This window comes from Nannospalax galili, unplaced genomic scaffold, assembly GCF_000622305.1.
Source record: "Nannospalax galili isolate Female #2095 unplaced genomic scaffold, S.galili_v1.0 scaffold386, whole genome shotgun sequence".
Lineage (NCBI taxonomy): Eukaryota > Metazoa > Chordata > Mammalia > Rodentia > Spalacidae > Nannospalax > Nannospalax galili.
Genome location: NW_008356676.1, coordinates 6,803,982 through 6,820,894, shown reverse-complemented (window position 1 = coordinate 6,820,894; position 16,913 = coordinate 6,803,982).

Here is a 16,913-nt window from a genome sequence, read left to right as displayed (position 1 = left end):
ATGGAGTGAATTCCACCTTAAATGAGAGTAATTAGGAAAAGCCACCTACCTTCCTAAAATGCTTTATGTAATTAAAAGTAAATGAACAAATAATGTAATTGGCCATCAGCGGATCTATAAATTATTGATCAAAATGGAAGCCAGAGTGCTTGGCTCTCACTATAAAAGTTTATTACATCTAAAAATGTTAAAATAATAATAGTAATAATAATAACCAATGATTTTATTACACATAGTTCAGGCTTCATAAATGAGTAAACATGTAGGTTGAGATGAAAAAGTAATTTAAAAGTCAATATATCTGAAGCTTTCTATACCATAAACAGATAATTTTATTTCTCTTCTTGTAAATAACAAATAGCTTGAGAAAAAAATATGACAGAAGAATATTAGGAGAGAATAAAACCTAAATAAAATCTACAGAGGAGAAATAGCATGCAGGGTATTTTATCATTGCAATGAAAGGAGATATTAATATAAAATAATTTCAATAAAATAGAAAGAAACAGAACTTGAACATTTACAAACACTAAATTAAGACACATAATTTTAAAAGCAGTTTTTGACAAAAAAAGAAAATTAGATCCATGAATCCAGAGTATCTGAAGTATTACAGTAATAAGCTACTGTATGTAAAGTCTATGAATCTAAGGGAACATACTGAAGATACTGTGGGAAGGTTAATGGATTTATGTGTGCATCTGTGATTGTGCATGATGTGCGTGTGTGTAAAAACTGGATTAGAAAATATATAATGCAGGAAATCAATGCTTGGGAGGCTATCAACAAGTAGCACATAATAAAATTATTCTTTGTGCATTTTCTCATTTACTGATTCTCACACACTTAATAGTAACCTTGTTATCCAACTCCTCGAGAGTGGGTACCAATAAAATAGAACATTAGTTTTTTTATTATTAAAACTATTTTAGGTTTTTGTTAAATAAAACAATAGAAACTTTGAAGATTTGAAGCATAATTAAGTAGCTCAAGGTATTGGTAGTGGAGATAAGAGTGCCCTTAAATGTGACAGAGATTACATATGGTAAAATATCATTAATTCATTGACAAGAGTTCCAGAACTGGTCACACATAGAAAATAAGCATCAGTAAGATGCCCAACCCTTAGTGGCAGATCCACAGTGGAACCTCTACACCTAAGGATAACAGAATATAGTGGAACAGGGAGGGAATACTAATGCATCTTTCAATTCTAATCAATGAAGCTTTCTCAAACTATAAAAATTTAGGCATTCACTTTGATGCAAATCTTTTGACTTTAAACTGTAAAAGCACAGGTGTCTTCTCCACAGTTACTTTCAGACTCTGCGGTATGACAGAACACTGATGACAGTGAATTAACTATATTCTATGAAAAACACAAAAATTCAATAAAATATTTTTAAAAAGAATGCTAGCAGAATATTTTCAACCTTTAAAAAAGATCTCTATTTCATTTTAAAATATACTGTTTCTTACAGAAAGACTCATTGTTTTTCCTTTAACAATTAGATGTTGGTGCATGCATCTCTAATCTGTATGTATCTGATTATTACTAGTCATGGTTGCTTGCACTCAGCTCCTTGGTACCTGTGTATGTATATAAAGTCATGGGGTAGGAGATGGTTTTTAAAGGTCAAAAACACATTCAATTTTATGTCCTACAGGGTTTATACTAAGTTCAATATTGTATAACTGTATTAACTCAACTGTGAACCTAAAATTATTATAGCCACTTTTGAAAGAGATGTATCTTTTCTCTGGAAATTGTTATTGAGTATCTTAAAGCTGTAATGAAATGCTTCTTCTAAAAAATAAAAATTAAATTAAAATTAAAAAAATAGTGCTACTGTAATATTTTAAATTTCATGGTGATGAGGTGACCTGTATACTGAACAAACTATGAATGCTTAAAGCTTTCAAATAATTGAGGTTTTTAGTTCCCTAGAGAAAAGGTGGTTGATAACAGGTATAACAAATCTCTTTCTTTGCTTTTCCTATCCTTTCTCCCCCTCTTCCCCCTCCTCCTTCTCCCCTCCCCCCTTAATACCCCCTCTTCTCCCCCTCTCCTCCTTCTTATGTCTCTTTTCCTTTATTGGCAAAAATAAAATACATAAAGTTAAGGAAAATAAGAAATTAACATGTAACTTTACACTCCCTCCATTACTTTACAGAGAACTTGTGGCTAAGCACCAACTACTCAAACTGCATGATTTATTTGTTCATGGAAAGTTAAAGAAATGAGATAAGTAAAAATTAGATTAAAATTGTGAATGCTTCGTACAGAGGAGTCATCACAATTTTCCTATTCCTTCTTCTTTATTTTTAATTTGCATAACTAAGCCTGCTTTCTCCACCCCTCCACTTTTATTTCTATAATACTTCTCAGGTCCTTAAAAACACTTTTTCATTTTCCCTTTCATATTAGTGGGGTGTTTATTTCTGAAGAAAATATGTTTTCCTGTCAACATTTTTCAAGAAACTTTTTAGAAACTGAAATTTGTCAGAACTTAAACCCACTTCCACGACAAATAGTACCAGAGTTCCAGTGAAGTTTCAGAAGACAAAAGGAATGTCTAGCTCCTAAACCAAAGCATCTATTATCTTAGTGAAAAAATTAGTGTGAGCATCACATTTGCATCAATTGTCTTGCTTCTGAAGGCAGATGCTGCCGTACACCTGCTATGCCAGAAGCATAGTTGAACAAGTTTGTGCCTTTCCACATCAGAATTTCCTGAGTAACAATACATTTAGAATCACAATAAGTTTCATACACTATAATTTGGGAAGAAGCTGATGATTAACAAGCATAAACTCTCATTCCAATCTGAATTACTAATGTTAATTCTTTTTTATATTTATTATTTTTAATATACGTGCATAAGTGTATGCTTGCATGTACGTAAGTGCATCCATACTGTGCAATGCCCACAGAGGTCAGAAGGGAGCATTGGATCCCCTGGAACTGGAGATACAGGCACTTGTCACCCACCATGTGGTTGCTGGGAGTCAGACCAGGGTCCTCTGCAAGAATAGACAGTGCTCTTAACAGCTGAGTCATCTCTTCAGTACTAATATTCATTCTTAGATCACACATTTCACATCACTCAGCAATTATATTATCTATTTATATACACTCATATATATGTACATTTATATTAGATTACATGATGACAACAAAGGGATTAGAGGAACACACCAGGGTCGAAAGAGTTCAAAGAGACCTTACCAGAGGGAAAGGCAGAAACCTGATATAGACATAAAAAGAATTTCTGAAGTGAATAATACATTAGATTCTTAAAAAACCCAGTTGAAGTAATGTTGGTCAAACTGTGTTGCAAGGGTTACAGGGTTTCAGGGTTGAGCTTTGCCTTGGGGTTGAGTTAAGCTGCAGAGGTTAGGGGCAACAAAAATGGATTTAGTTGTGATTAGGCAGAGGATTATAGTACAGTAAGTGTAGGACCATGCAAGACAGATGAAGTGAAGGACAGATAGAAGATGATTTGAGGCCGTGGAGAAGTGAGAGATAATCTAATCTGAATCCCAGGGCAAAATTGGTGTCCTCTGCCTTTTTTGCTACTTCTCAGACCAGGTTTTACTGACAGAATTTTAAAATGTCCAGTTGTTTATATGGTCTCAGCATACATTTATAAGTTCATAGGGTATTTCCTTTTCACTTTCAAGAATAAGTTACTTATCAGTCTCTGCTCCACGAGTGGTTTCTATGTGCCTCAGCTGGTAGTTTCTCTGTGCATAGCAGTTTTCAGAGGCATCATGTCTCTACATTTGTACTGAAAATGGATTCAAAGGCTGCTTCTAAATGGAAATACCCAGAACAAGGTACAATGAGAAATCCATTGTTTTACACTGCATAGAGTAACATAGAATGGGTTACTCCTGATCTCAATATGCAGTAAATCAACTTTGTAGCTTGTTGAATACTGGAGTGACTAGAGAAGTCAGACCCAGGTTCTTGTTCATGACAATGGACTAGCTTATAGGCTGGCAAAGAGGCTAATAAATCAACTAGGAAGTGGAAGTAGTTGAAAAATAAATGAAAACACACAGACTGACAAGTCACTGTGAGTGACCTTGCAACTGAGGCCAACACTGGCAATAATTCGACTGCTGTTGAATTATGGAATCCTTTTTCCTTTTTTGCATGTTTAAAAAAATTCCTGAGCATTTCTTACAGTATATTGTGACCACATTCAAGCTCCTCTCCAAACTCTGCCAGACCCACCAACCTTCCTTACAGATGCAGTTTTGTCTCCTTGTGCTTTTTTTCATTATTATTTTTGAGAACTCCATGCATAAACATGGTATTTGCATTATTTACACCCTTTCCAATTCCTCTTTAATTCCTTTCTTGCCTCCCCACTTCATAATTTTTGTCTTCCTTTTTGTTTATTATCTATTTGGTTATTATATATTATATAATCAGAGATACTGATTACTGCAGTGTTTAGTGGAAACCAACAATTTTAACCTTCTGTACAAATAAAGGATAAGTTACATGTTCATACTTGGAAGCATACACAGGATTCAGTTGAAGCTCTGGTCCATGCAGAGTGGAGGTAATTTTCCCTTAAATTTGTCTTGCTTGGTTGAGCATCAGCAGTGGAAAGTCCTAGTCTGAGCATCAACGGTGGATATTAGTTAACAGGACATACTCAGAGGCTTCACAGTTGCAAATGGCTTAAAGATCTGGGACAGCATCCAGAAAAGCCTAGTCCATTTCCTTTCTGATTGAACGAGAGTTTCAGCAGCAGCCCTTTCTCATTTAAGCAATCTGAAGTTTAAGGAAACTCTAAGCTTAAAAAGGGAGTGCGAGGAAACCTGGGGCAGAAGGCATTTATTTATTTTTACTATCTTGTTTTTTTTTTTTCATTTCTTATTGATTTACTGTGTTCTCATACAACAGTTCTCAATCAAATAGGAACCCCTCCCCCATCCATGCCTCCCTAATTCACCCCCCCAAGACACCATGCACTCCACCACACATGTCAAGTCCTATCCATTCAACCATTTCCACCCAGGTGCTCTTTAGTGTAAATTTACCCAGAGCTCATATTTTTTAAAGAGTCTATATCCCATTTATAAGTTAGCTCTACTCACTAAGGAGTTTGCTATGCAATCAGTTTTAACATAATGCCAAAATCTGCCAACAAGACAGGCTGTGGGATATAGACCAATGGGAAAGCCTTTACCTCTATATTGGGGGGATGATTTCATCTCCAGGAGAGGTAAAGCAAACATAGGAAACAAACAAACAATAAAGCGAAGAAAGAAATGCAAGAAGCGAGTTTTCTTCACAAGGAAATTAAAAAAAAAAAAAAAAGTCACAATCGCCATGCCGGGGAAGGTAGCCAGGAGCACAGGCAGAAAATATTAGCATTCATTCTAGAGTTTGATATTTCTATATTTGGCAAGATAAATATTTCTGAGGAAGAATTTCAAAGTTTAAGAAAATATGAGCATTTCTGTTTTCCACTTGCTTGAAAAAATTCTTGAATTTAATGGCACATTGATCAGTTAAGGGAAACATATTTGTGTTTTAGAACTGAAGATGCTTTGAAGTATCTTATATAACTCTCTTTTGTGGTAAATAACAGATCCAGAAGCTGATTTTAAGAACTAGACAAGTCGTAATTCATATTCCAAAGCAAACTCAGTGTGTTTATGCACCGTTCACATCCACTAAGCGAAGATGATCTGAATATGGAAAAAACAACCAGGATCAGTGAGAAATGTTGTCTCCCCTTCTTGCTGACCTGAGTGGGGGTAACCTATGGGGATGTGTTTGGTGTTTGTATAAATGAATGTCTTATTAAGAAGATTATGGCTTTATAAACAATTAGAATCACCTATTTGAAAATTAAATACTTTATGAATAAAGAACTTGCATGACAGAAACGTACAAATAATACCTAAAATACTCTAATCTGAAATAAACATTCCCATGGTGATCAAGAATTTCTAAGAGAGTGAAAATTCACCAGAAAATGAAATAAATTTACAAAGACAATGAAAAGTTCACAATACAACCACAATTCACTAAGTTAGTTTATTTTTACCTTCCTAAACACTCCCCATTGACAACATTATTTCCAATAATTATTGAATAAATCACATTGCCAAATGTCAAAACCATTTCCTCTTCTGTGCTTTCACTTTCTATACTTAGACACAGAAATTTTCATGCACTATGAAAACTGTAAATTTTGGTCTATATAAGGTTCCAAACAAGGAATTAAGAGACAAAAATTATGATAATTTTGTCAAAGCAAAAGACTTTGAAAGCTTTTTTAGAAAAAAAAAAAAAAAAGGTAAATCAAATCAGAGAAACTAAATTTGCCATCTTTGGGGAATCCTGGTTACTTGAGGTGTTAAATAAGCGTCTCCTCCAATAGAACTAGCAACAGCTGGATGTCTGAACCCTGAGACTCCTTAGAAAGGAAGGGAGACAGCTCTCTCACCCAATCTGGCAGCTTCAATTGCATGAGGGTGAAGGTCTAAGAAGAGACACAGAGGAAGCCAGGGAGGAGACTCGAGCGTCACCATCTTGGCTGGCACTTTGGTGGCCACAGATTTAGAATGCTCAGCCGAGATGTAGGGAAAAAAACCTATGGGTGCATGCCTTTTAAGTAAACCCCTCCCAGACATCATAAGCCTTCTAAGGAAGACCAAACACAATGTGTTGGTATTACCGGTGGTCATAAGGATAGCATGGAGCCTGGGAGCTGAGAGTGTGAGTCCATACCTCCGATATTCAGTTTACATGAGGTAATCTGTATTCACATGTAACATTTACAAATACAGAAAAAGAATATAAAAACTAGAAAGAAAAATAATTACAATACATACACGGATATATTAGTTTTCTGTTGCTATTATAAAAGACCGTGATGGAAACAACTTACAGATTAAAGAGTTCATTTGGTTTATGTTACAGAGGGAGAGGAGCTCATCATGGTGGGAGAGGCAATGCAGGAGGCAGCCAGAGGGGAAGCTGAACAATCACATCTTCAAGCATGCACAGGAAGCAGAAAGAACTAGCTCAAAGTGAGACAAGGCTATGAATTCTACTGCTCACTTCAGTTGAAATGCTTTCTCTATCCAAGCTATACCTCTGGAATCCCCAAAAACCCTGCTATTAACTGGAGACCAAGCGTCTTGGAGTCAAACACTTGGAGTCTGCAGGGAACATACATTCAAACCAACACAGTAGGTAATTTTTAAAATGTAAACACCCAGTAAATGTGGGTACATACAATCTTATTAGGTATGCTGATGATATAATTAAAATTAATTGTCCTTATCACCAAGGTTGAAATGGTTTTACCAAACCTATACTAACTACTATCTATAATATCACACACTCATTGGTTATGGAATATATTTTTTACTGAAAATACTTTGTAAAGTAAAATGATTTACCACATGTTGCAAGAAAGGAGAGGAAAGGAAAGTCAGCCACATTTCCCAAACAATCAGTTTGCTCTACCTGCACAAAGGAAGCTAAGGGTATGTAAAATGAGGAAGCAGAGTGGAAGCTCTCTTGTCATTTTGTGCAGCTCTGGGGAAGTCACCATCCAAGCTTCGATGAAAATTTTCCAGTGCTGCCTTATGAGGGGGGCACCCACATTCCTGTAAGTAAACCCAGTGCTCTGTAAGTATGTCCAATAAACTGACTAGTTTCTCAGACTATAGTTTAGCAAACCAGACATTGGTTCATCATAAGGGCAAAGGAAGGGGAGGTCGACATTTTTTATGCCTCCAAAAATGAAATTTAGCTACATTTGTCATAGTCAATAAGGATACAACAAAACCAAGAATGAGTTTAAGAAGAGTGATGGTGTCGTCTGTGATATATGGAAGGAAACCAACAAACAAAATGAAGCTGTGTGAGGGGAGAGTATTGGAAGAAGAAATTTTGATGTGGTGGACTATCCTCGTAGGACAGGTTGGGGGTAGTGGCAGTGGAATGGGTAGTGCAGGGGGTAGTGAAGGATGTAACGAAAACAAGTCAACCTAGGCAGACAACATTGCTGGGGGAATTCCTGGGATATAAGTCTTCTTTCTCAGTGGTTTGGAGTGGCATGACTTCTTGACCAGTGGTTTCCATCACAGGAGCATGGAGATGCTTTGAGAACAGCCAAAGGTCTAGAGGAGATATTACAAGTCCTGGGAGTAGCATGCCAGGGGCAGACATATCAGCAAACAGCTGCAGAGGCAGCCTGACTGCTCCTATGGGTAATGACAGATCAGTCTCAGGTTGAGTCTGAAGCACGGAGACTGAAAGTGTAAAAGAGAAATTGAAGTGAGAAAGGGATGTGAGGCTGTACTTTTCAGTATTGGCCTATGACCGCATGGATATATTGGGTAAAAGAGAAACAGTGATAGAGATGCCATTTTATTCCTAGGGAGAAAGACAGAGAAAAGAGACAAGATTAGATCAATAACACAGGCTCATCCCAGAATGCCAAAACCTGGAGCACTTTGGAAAAGGCATATAGTGATGAAGAAGGGAGAAACCTAGAAATATCTGAAGATGCTTCTCGAGTTCAACCTTTAATCAAAGAAAGGGAAAAATCATGGTTCAGTATGACGATGGAAGCATTAACAATGATCTGGTGTGAGAGACTATGGTAATCAGAGAATACTTAGAATGAGCTATTAGAACTATGGAAGACATCTAAGAAGCAAAGAAGGAGCCCCTCACTACCTGGCTTGTGAGGTTGTGGGGCATGGGAACAGATAGAACTAGTTTATGTGCTACAGAAGCAGAAAAGTTGAGCAATAAAATCACCCATCCTTTAATACACATGCTACATAATCTAAGGCAGTATAGGTGAATTAGTACCTGATGGACTAGAGATATGTGGTCATCACCACTGGAGATTCCATGGATTTCTGGAACTGGAGGACAAAAGAGGAGTGGCAGGCACTGCTGAGGGAATTGGGCATGAAGAAAATAATGTATGATGCCCAGTTTACTGGACCAGATAGGACTGCATTCACCAGAGATTCAAAGAACTTAATTCAGCAGGGATCTTCTGACTGGTATTGAGCTTTAATAGTTTTCCTGAGACTCTTAATGGGTAAGGATCATTATGAAGTAGAAAAGGCTTTGGCCAACCTAAGCGACTTAGACTGGCATGTAAACTATGTCCATAAAATGGTAGATCAACCTAGAGGAGTTAGGAAAATGGTAAAGCTGAGAAAGAGGTCCACTTGGGTGACTCGAAGGAAAAAATGACAAGATTTGTTTTGAGCCCAAGTTCCTAATGAATAAAATGACCCAAAAACAAATTCAATGCTAAGGAGCTCTGGAAAGCTTAAAGCCTGAGAAACAGTTCACAAAAGGCATCTACTATAAAACAATAGAGAAACAGAATATAAAATTTGTCCCATGGAAGAATAATGATCCCCAAATTAAACAGGGTACCTTTCCCTCCCAATAAAGATCATGCTAGGGGTGAAGACATTTTACTAAGCAAGGGCCAGCCAGGTATTGTTAGTGGAAAGGCTATATCCAGCCAGATAGGGGAGAGGCAACAGATATGGTAACAACCAAGGGGCAGACCAGTGTCTACATGACTCAAGGAACCATCAGGTGCAGCAGGGATGAATGGGGCTCAGTTCCTCCTAGGCCCTATTCAGGGTCAAGCATCTTGAGTCAGTCCTATTAAATTAATCAGAAATGAAGAATTATAAAGAAACTCCATGTAAGAGCTTCAGGATATGGAAATGGAGCAACTAAGAGAAAATGACAAAAAATTGTAAAAAGATAGCTAAATGAGAGCTTCTCCTCTATACTATTGTACCCAACATGGGTCTGTTGAGAAAACAATTGATTCAAATGGATAATATATTCCCATTCTGTGTTTATGTTTGATTTAGTATGTAGTGTTAACCTCTGAGTGTTTAGGAGATGGTCAAACACATTTGAGAGAGGGCAAGTACATCTAAAAAATACAAGAATGAAAAAGATTCACAAGGCAACAAGACCCTGGTGCAGCTTTGAAAATCTTGTGTTATGGTTGGCTAAGGAACAATTGATGCTCACTAGAATGGTTGGGGAAAGTCTACACCAGCCTAGGCCTGTATATGCTAAAGAGTAAGAAAAGAGATCTTGTGCAAATAATAATAGGCTCTGAGAGACTATGATTGCTAAATGAAAATCACAGTTCCAGGAGTGGGTTGCCCCCTCTATGAGTTGTTGAACAGGGAAGCCCCAGAGAAACCCAAAATGATAAAGGCTATTTTCACTAATGTTGGTTGCAAACCAGAACTAGATGGTAAGACTGTATTACTAAAGATATCACATGATGTGAATACAGGATAGGGAGAAATCAAGCTAGGACTAAGATGGAAACTTCTCACCAACCAAATGACTGGTGTTTATAGTGCCAGAATGTGCTGTGCAAATCACTGTGGGAGAATTGTCCCCAACTGTCTAGCTTAAAGATGGATCCTGCATGATGAACTATCAACATGCCTAGTGAGATATGACTGACAGTGCAATAGTGGCATGGCAATTGTATGCACCACCAAGAAATTTCCCATTGAATTTAAGACCTGTTCTTCAGAGAGGAACCCATGTCTGGTACTGTGAGCCAGACCAACTCCTGGTAGCAGGGGAAGTTATAGGCCATTGCAGTTGTTTTGCTATATGAATGTGATGAACCTTCTAAGGGCCTTCCAAGCATTTCTGTTTATGCCTATAGGTAATGACAACAGTCAATGCCCACTTAGATATTTTCTCATTTCCTGCTTTCTTTCCATTTGTGTTTTCATAATAGGAGGAATACTACCAAGATGGACAAACAGCCATGTCCTGAAGACAGATGATGACAAAAAGGTCCAAGGATTCACTATCTTACCACAGTGAGAGATTGAACATCCCACATCTATGTCATGCCCTCCAAGGCTCAAGGACTCTTGTAAAAGAGGATGGCAGAAAGAATATAAGCGTCAGAGGAAGGCATATAGTGTTGTGTAGGACTGTACTCTAACAGAACTTGGACAGATGTCATCTTCCAAAGCTTGGTTGCACACACTTACCTAGGACATCACAGCTAAGTTTGTTGACTGTTATAGTCTGCAATAAAGGAGGTGCATGAAAAGTCTGTCAAAAATCCCAAACAATCAGTCTGCCCTAGTTGCATGAGGGTGAGGGCTTAAGGGCATATATATTGAGGAAGCAGAGGGGACGATCTCTTGTGATTTTGAGTGACTGTCTGGAACTCATCATATATCCTTGGATGAAAAGTTTTCAGTGCAGCCATAGGAGAGGAGCACTCATTTTTCTGTAAATAAACCTTCCGGCTTTGCTCTTTAAGTAAGCCCAATAAACTCACTGGTTTCCCAGACTGTAGTTTGGTGAAATTGTACCTCAATTTGTTATAAGGACCAAAGGAGGAGGGAGTGGCCATTAATTACACACCCCAAAAGGAATTTAAGCTTTACCATGGTTCCTTTATTTTTCAGCCTTTTTTGTTTCCTTACAGTAATAGTTTAAAATAATATTTTAAGATATCACATTACAGGAGAGAATTATGAATGAGGAAGGGATGGGAGAGGTAGATTAGTATCGGTTACAATTACATACAAGCAGGACTTTTTAATGTGCTATTATGTATGAGGATTACCAAAGATAGCACTAATGTATTGTAGATTTCAAAAATTAATAAGCTATAAAACTATTGAAAGCTTATACCATAAAAGATAAATATTTGAGTTGCCTGATAAATTTAAGGAGAGTACTTAAACACTATGTAACCTATACATAAGTCGAGATACTACATACTATCTAAATATCTAAATAATTCGTACAATTTAGGTAGGCTGCTAACTGCCTGGCGAGGGAGAGTCAGTTTTATTTAAGGGCATGGCCCCTGGTAGTTAGACCATGTAATGTTATGGCATGGTGCAGTAGCCATAACTATATTTACAGAACAATTTGGACTCAGTGGTTACTTTTAAAGAAGGAAACGTAAGTTTGGAAAGTTATAAAATCTAGGAAGAATTGGGTAGCAGAAACTTGGGGGTGAATACAATTAAAATACATTATGCGTTTATGAAATTGTCAAAGAATTGAGAATTGATGACGTGACCACAACTGTCAATGCAAGATTAACACAATCCTTTCCCAACACATTGTATTGTTTTATTTATGAATAACATATTCTCATTTATTTTCAAATTCCTCACACAAATTTAAGATTATTTAAATCATGTGGGTAAATCTAGACTTACATCTATATTCCTCTGGATATTTTATTGGAAATGTTTCAATTTATTTTTATCATATGAAATATTTATATAATATGTACATGGTGTACATGTGCTATTTTGGAAAAAATGATAACTTACTTCATATTGTTTAAAAAGTATTCAACCAGAAACCAATTACATCAGAAAAAAATAAACTGAAGAAACTATAACCTTTAAACAAAGGTGATACTGTTAAAGCAATATGAGAGAACATTGGGGGAGAATATGACCAAAGTGTGTTTGTGAATGAGTGTGTTTGTGTGTCCATATAAAAAAAGAATCACAAGAAATCGCTCTTATGAAAAATAAAAATGTAGGCATTCAAGAAATAAGGCATCATTTTACTCAAATTTCCAGAGAAAATATTTATAATGTTAATTATCTGTTTTATATCACATGAAAGAAGTTTTCACTCAATTAGGGATAAATATAAATTTCTGGAATGCTTATCAAGGAAGAGTTATTATGATTACTAAAAATATTAAGTAATGTGCTAGGAAATAATGCTTTTATTTTTTTTAACTTTTTGCCTAACAGAGATATTAAATAAAATATACAACAAAATATATAAAGTCGAGAGATATTGTAAGATTCTTAAAACATTTGTTTATGTGTGTGCCAGTTTGTCTGTGTATGTCACATATGTGTGTGGGGGTGACAGTGGAGGCCAGAAGAGTGTGTGAGACCCAGGGGATCTAAAGTTGCAGATACCTGTGAGACGCCTGACATAGGTGATTGGAACCAAACGAGGTTCTTCTAGAAACACAGTAAGAAGTCTTAAAAACTGAGCAATCTTGCCAGCCCCATGAGAAATTCTAAATGGCAGCATGTGCCAGAACACATAAAATTCATCTTTTCTGCTATAATGGTTACCGTGTATTAATATTTTTCTTTTGAGTTTTTTTCAAATGCACTTTACAAATTCTTAGGCAACATAAAACCACATGTAGATATTTATAATGACTTTTAGTTTCTTGTAAACAAACTATGTTTAGCTAAGCTACATTACAAATTCTGAATATAAGCCCTTAAGTCATAAAGTTATTATTAGATTGCAAACCAAAAGCCTATGATTGGAATATCTTATGGTTCTATTGTTTCATAGAATAAATTTCAGTAAATTGCTAGAAGTTATAATTATAGATGTTTATAATATCCATAAAAATAAAAAAGATAATCCATTGAATATAGCATGTGGATATGTTCCTATTTATATTCTACTACTCAGGAAAAAATATGTAATATTGAAGAACAGAACATTCTTATTAGGCATTATTAAAAATTGCATAAAAAGATAGTATATTATTTACACTTAAAGGTATTATTAGATGTAAGACTTACAAAGATTGGCTCAGTAATCAGGAGCCTGTACTGTTCTCTGTTAAGACTCAAGTTTACTTCCCAGCACTCTCATCAGGTGGTTTGCAGCCACTGGTAACTCCATCAACAGGTATCTGTTTTCTTATAGCTTCCATAGGAACTCAGTCATATGCCATGAACTCATACACACACACACACACACACAAACACACACACGTACACACACACACAAATAAAACGAAAATTAAAATTTTGAAAACCATAATTATTAAAACTAAAAGCATCATATACAGTGAATAAAAGAACAAATACTAACACGCAACTGAATCACAGGAAATTATTTAGCAAATTATTTCAATAGTGAATAGGAATTCTGCTAATCAGATTAAACATTTACTTAAAGATGATGACCTAGCATCATTAACATCATGATTGCATGTAAACAGTGATTATGTTCACAAAATAGAATCACACATATTTAAAACATCACAGCAAGACGCTCTGATAATGGTACAAGGTCTTTAAAGAATGAACAATAATTCTTTCCAAGAAGAACCACAGGCAGATTAAATTAGAATACTAGTAATAATCACTTGTCAAAATAAATGAAAGAAAGAATGAAAAGAAGGAAGGAAGGAAGGAAGGAAGGAAGGAAGGAAGGAAGGAAGGAAAGAAAGAAAGTCAGAAGTAGCATTAACTTAATTGAGTTTAAATATACTATTAAGTAAACCTTTAGATGCTCTGGAAGTTTCTCAAAAATAAAATAAAATTCAACTGGAAATCATTGCACAGCTCAAAAAGCTAAATTCAGTTTCAATAGAAGAATAAGAATAAATTCTATGCCATTTAAAAATCTATACATGCTTAAAATAACTTGGTTAAAATAAATCTAAATGAAGTATATATTATGTATTTTTCACTACTGAAAGTAGATTATCATGTGAATTTGAGTTGAAAACCTATTTTTAAGAACATACATGAGATAAACTATAATTATACTGATAAGAATTTTGAAAAATAAGGTAGCAAAATTTAAGGAAGGGAATATTAATATTTTCCTCCCATCTTGCAGGATTTTTAAAATTTACATATTAAATAGATATCAAAACCAAAGTGGAGAAGCATTGTTAAAATATATATATAAATAGGCCCCAATATTGTCAGATTGCCTGTGAGTGCCTGGATCTTGTCTCCATGTGGTAGTAAGCTTCACAAATCACACCATCCCCATCCACCTACATTGGGACAACCTGCAGTCCACCATATCACCCCAGTACTGTGCTTCTTTGCCATTTAGTAAGTTCCCAGACCCTTTCAGAGTGTATGAGAGTGTCTAAATCAGACCTCCCCCAGCTGTCTTCCCAAACTGTGCAGTGACTGTTCCCTAGTAGGGATCCGGATCTTAGGACGAAACCTGGGAGTACTTTACTGGCACCTGAATTGTGCCTCTGGGAGATCCTGAGTAGATGGAATGAAGCCATCTGGTTCTTCTGATATAAAATCAAAAGAGTGATCCTCACACCTAGATGAATCAGTTTTACATACCCAATAGGAAAGCAGCATTTGGGTATGGTGGTGCATGCCTTTAGTACCAGTCCTTTGGAGGCAGAAGCAGAAGGAACTCTGTGAGTTTGAGGCCAGTCTGGTCTATACAGTGAGTTCCAGGCCATCTGGGGTTATAGGGAGACCCTGTTTCAAAAGGACAAACAACAACAACAACAACAACAAAAGAGCAAACCAAAGCACACCAATATACCAATAATACAAGCAAAAAAGAAGAATCAGCAAAATGAGATTTCAACTCAACATAGGAAGGCAAGGAAGGCAAGGAAGGCATGAGTTTCATACCAGAATCCAAAAAAAAAAAAAAAAATAGTAATCCACAAATCCACATGCCAAAATAACGACAGAAAAAAAATAATATGGAAAGCCAAAATAATATGTTTCATCCAAACGCCACTAGTCCTATAGGGGAATTCTATAATGAGAACCCCTTAGAGATAACTCAGGAACCAGAATTTAAAAGAAAAATCATAAATATGATAAGAGAATTCAACAAATTTAAAACACACACAGACACACACAAAACAATAAAAGAACTGAAAGATGACAGGTATAAACTTATGAGTGAATTCACAAGAGATAGAAATATTGAAGAAATTAAAGCTGAAATTAAGAAGAAAGTGCATCTCTAAATAAACAAATTTGAAACTACAGGAGAACGTCTCATCAATAGAATGATATTGAAAACAATTTAAAGACAGGATGATAAAGTTGAAGAATTAGACCACTCAATAAAAATTATGAAAAAAAAATTTAAAAACTTAGGAATGAAATGTACAGGAAATATGGGACAGAATGAAAAGACCAATTTAAAAAAATTATTTATGATATTTATTTTGTGTGTATGAGTGTATTGCCTTCATGTATGTCAGTGCACCCATGTCGTGCAATGCCACAGAGGTCAGAAGAGGCCTTCAGATTCCCATGGAACTGGAGTTAAGGATGGTTCATAGACTTGATGTAGGTGCAGGGAATTGAACCTGGGTCCTCTGCAAGAGTACTCAGTGCTCTTAACCGCTGAACCATCTCTCCAGCCCAGTAAAGACCAAATTTACACATCACAGATGTAGAGGACCTGGTTTTGACGAGATCTTAAGCAGGATTGTAGAAGAAAATGTCCCAAAATTAAAGAAAGACATGCCCATACAAATACAAAAAGCACATAGAACACCAAATAGACAGGACCAGAAAAGACACACCCCACAGGACGTCATGGTAAATAAATATACAGAACAAAGAAAGACTATTGAAAGCAAAACAAGTCATATATAAAGGAAAACCCAATAGAATTACAGCTGATGCTTCAATGCAAGCTATGAAAGACAGAAGTACCCAGACCAAAATATTACCAGTTCTAAATGACTATAGGTGCTACCCAGCAAAAATGTGTATTATAGTTGAAGGGGAAAGAAAAATCTTCCATGACATGAATAGGCTAAAGGAATACATGTCCACAAAACCATTCCTTCAGAGAATACCTGAAGCAATATAAAAAAGGGAAAAAAAGGAACAATGATATCTAAGGGACAATAGAAGGGAACTAAATGAAGATATCATTGTGGAAACACAAAATAAGAATAAGAATACAAACAGAAATTAAAAGGATGGCAACCAATACACATATTTCAATAATAACAATGAAAGTAGACCCTTGTCTTTCACCTTGCATAAAAGTCAACTCCAAATAGATCAAAGACCTCAGTGTGAAACCTGAAGATCTTAAAATCTTACAAGAAAACTTTGGCAGT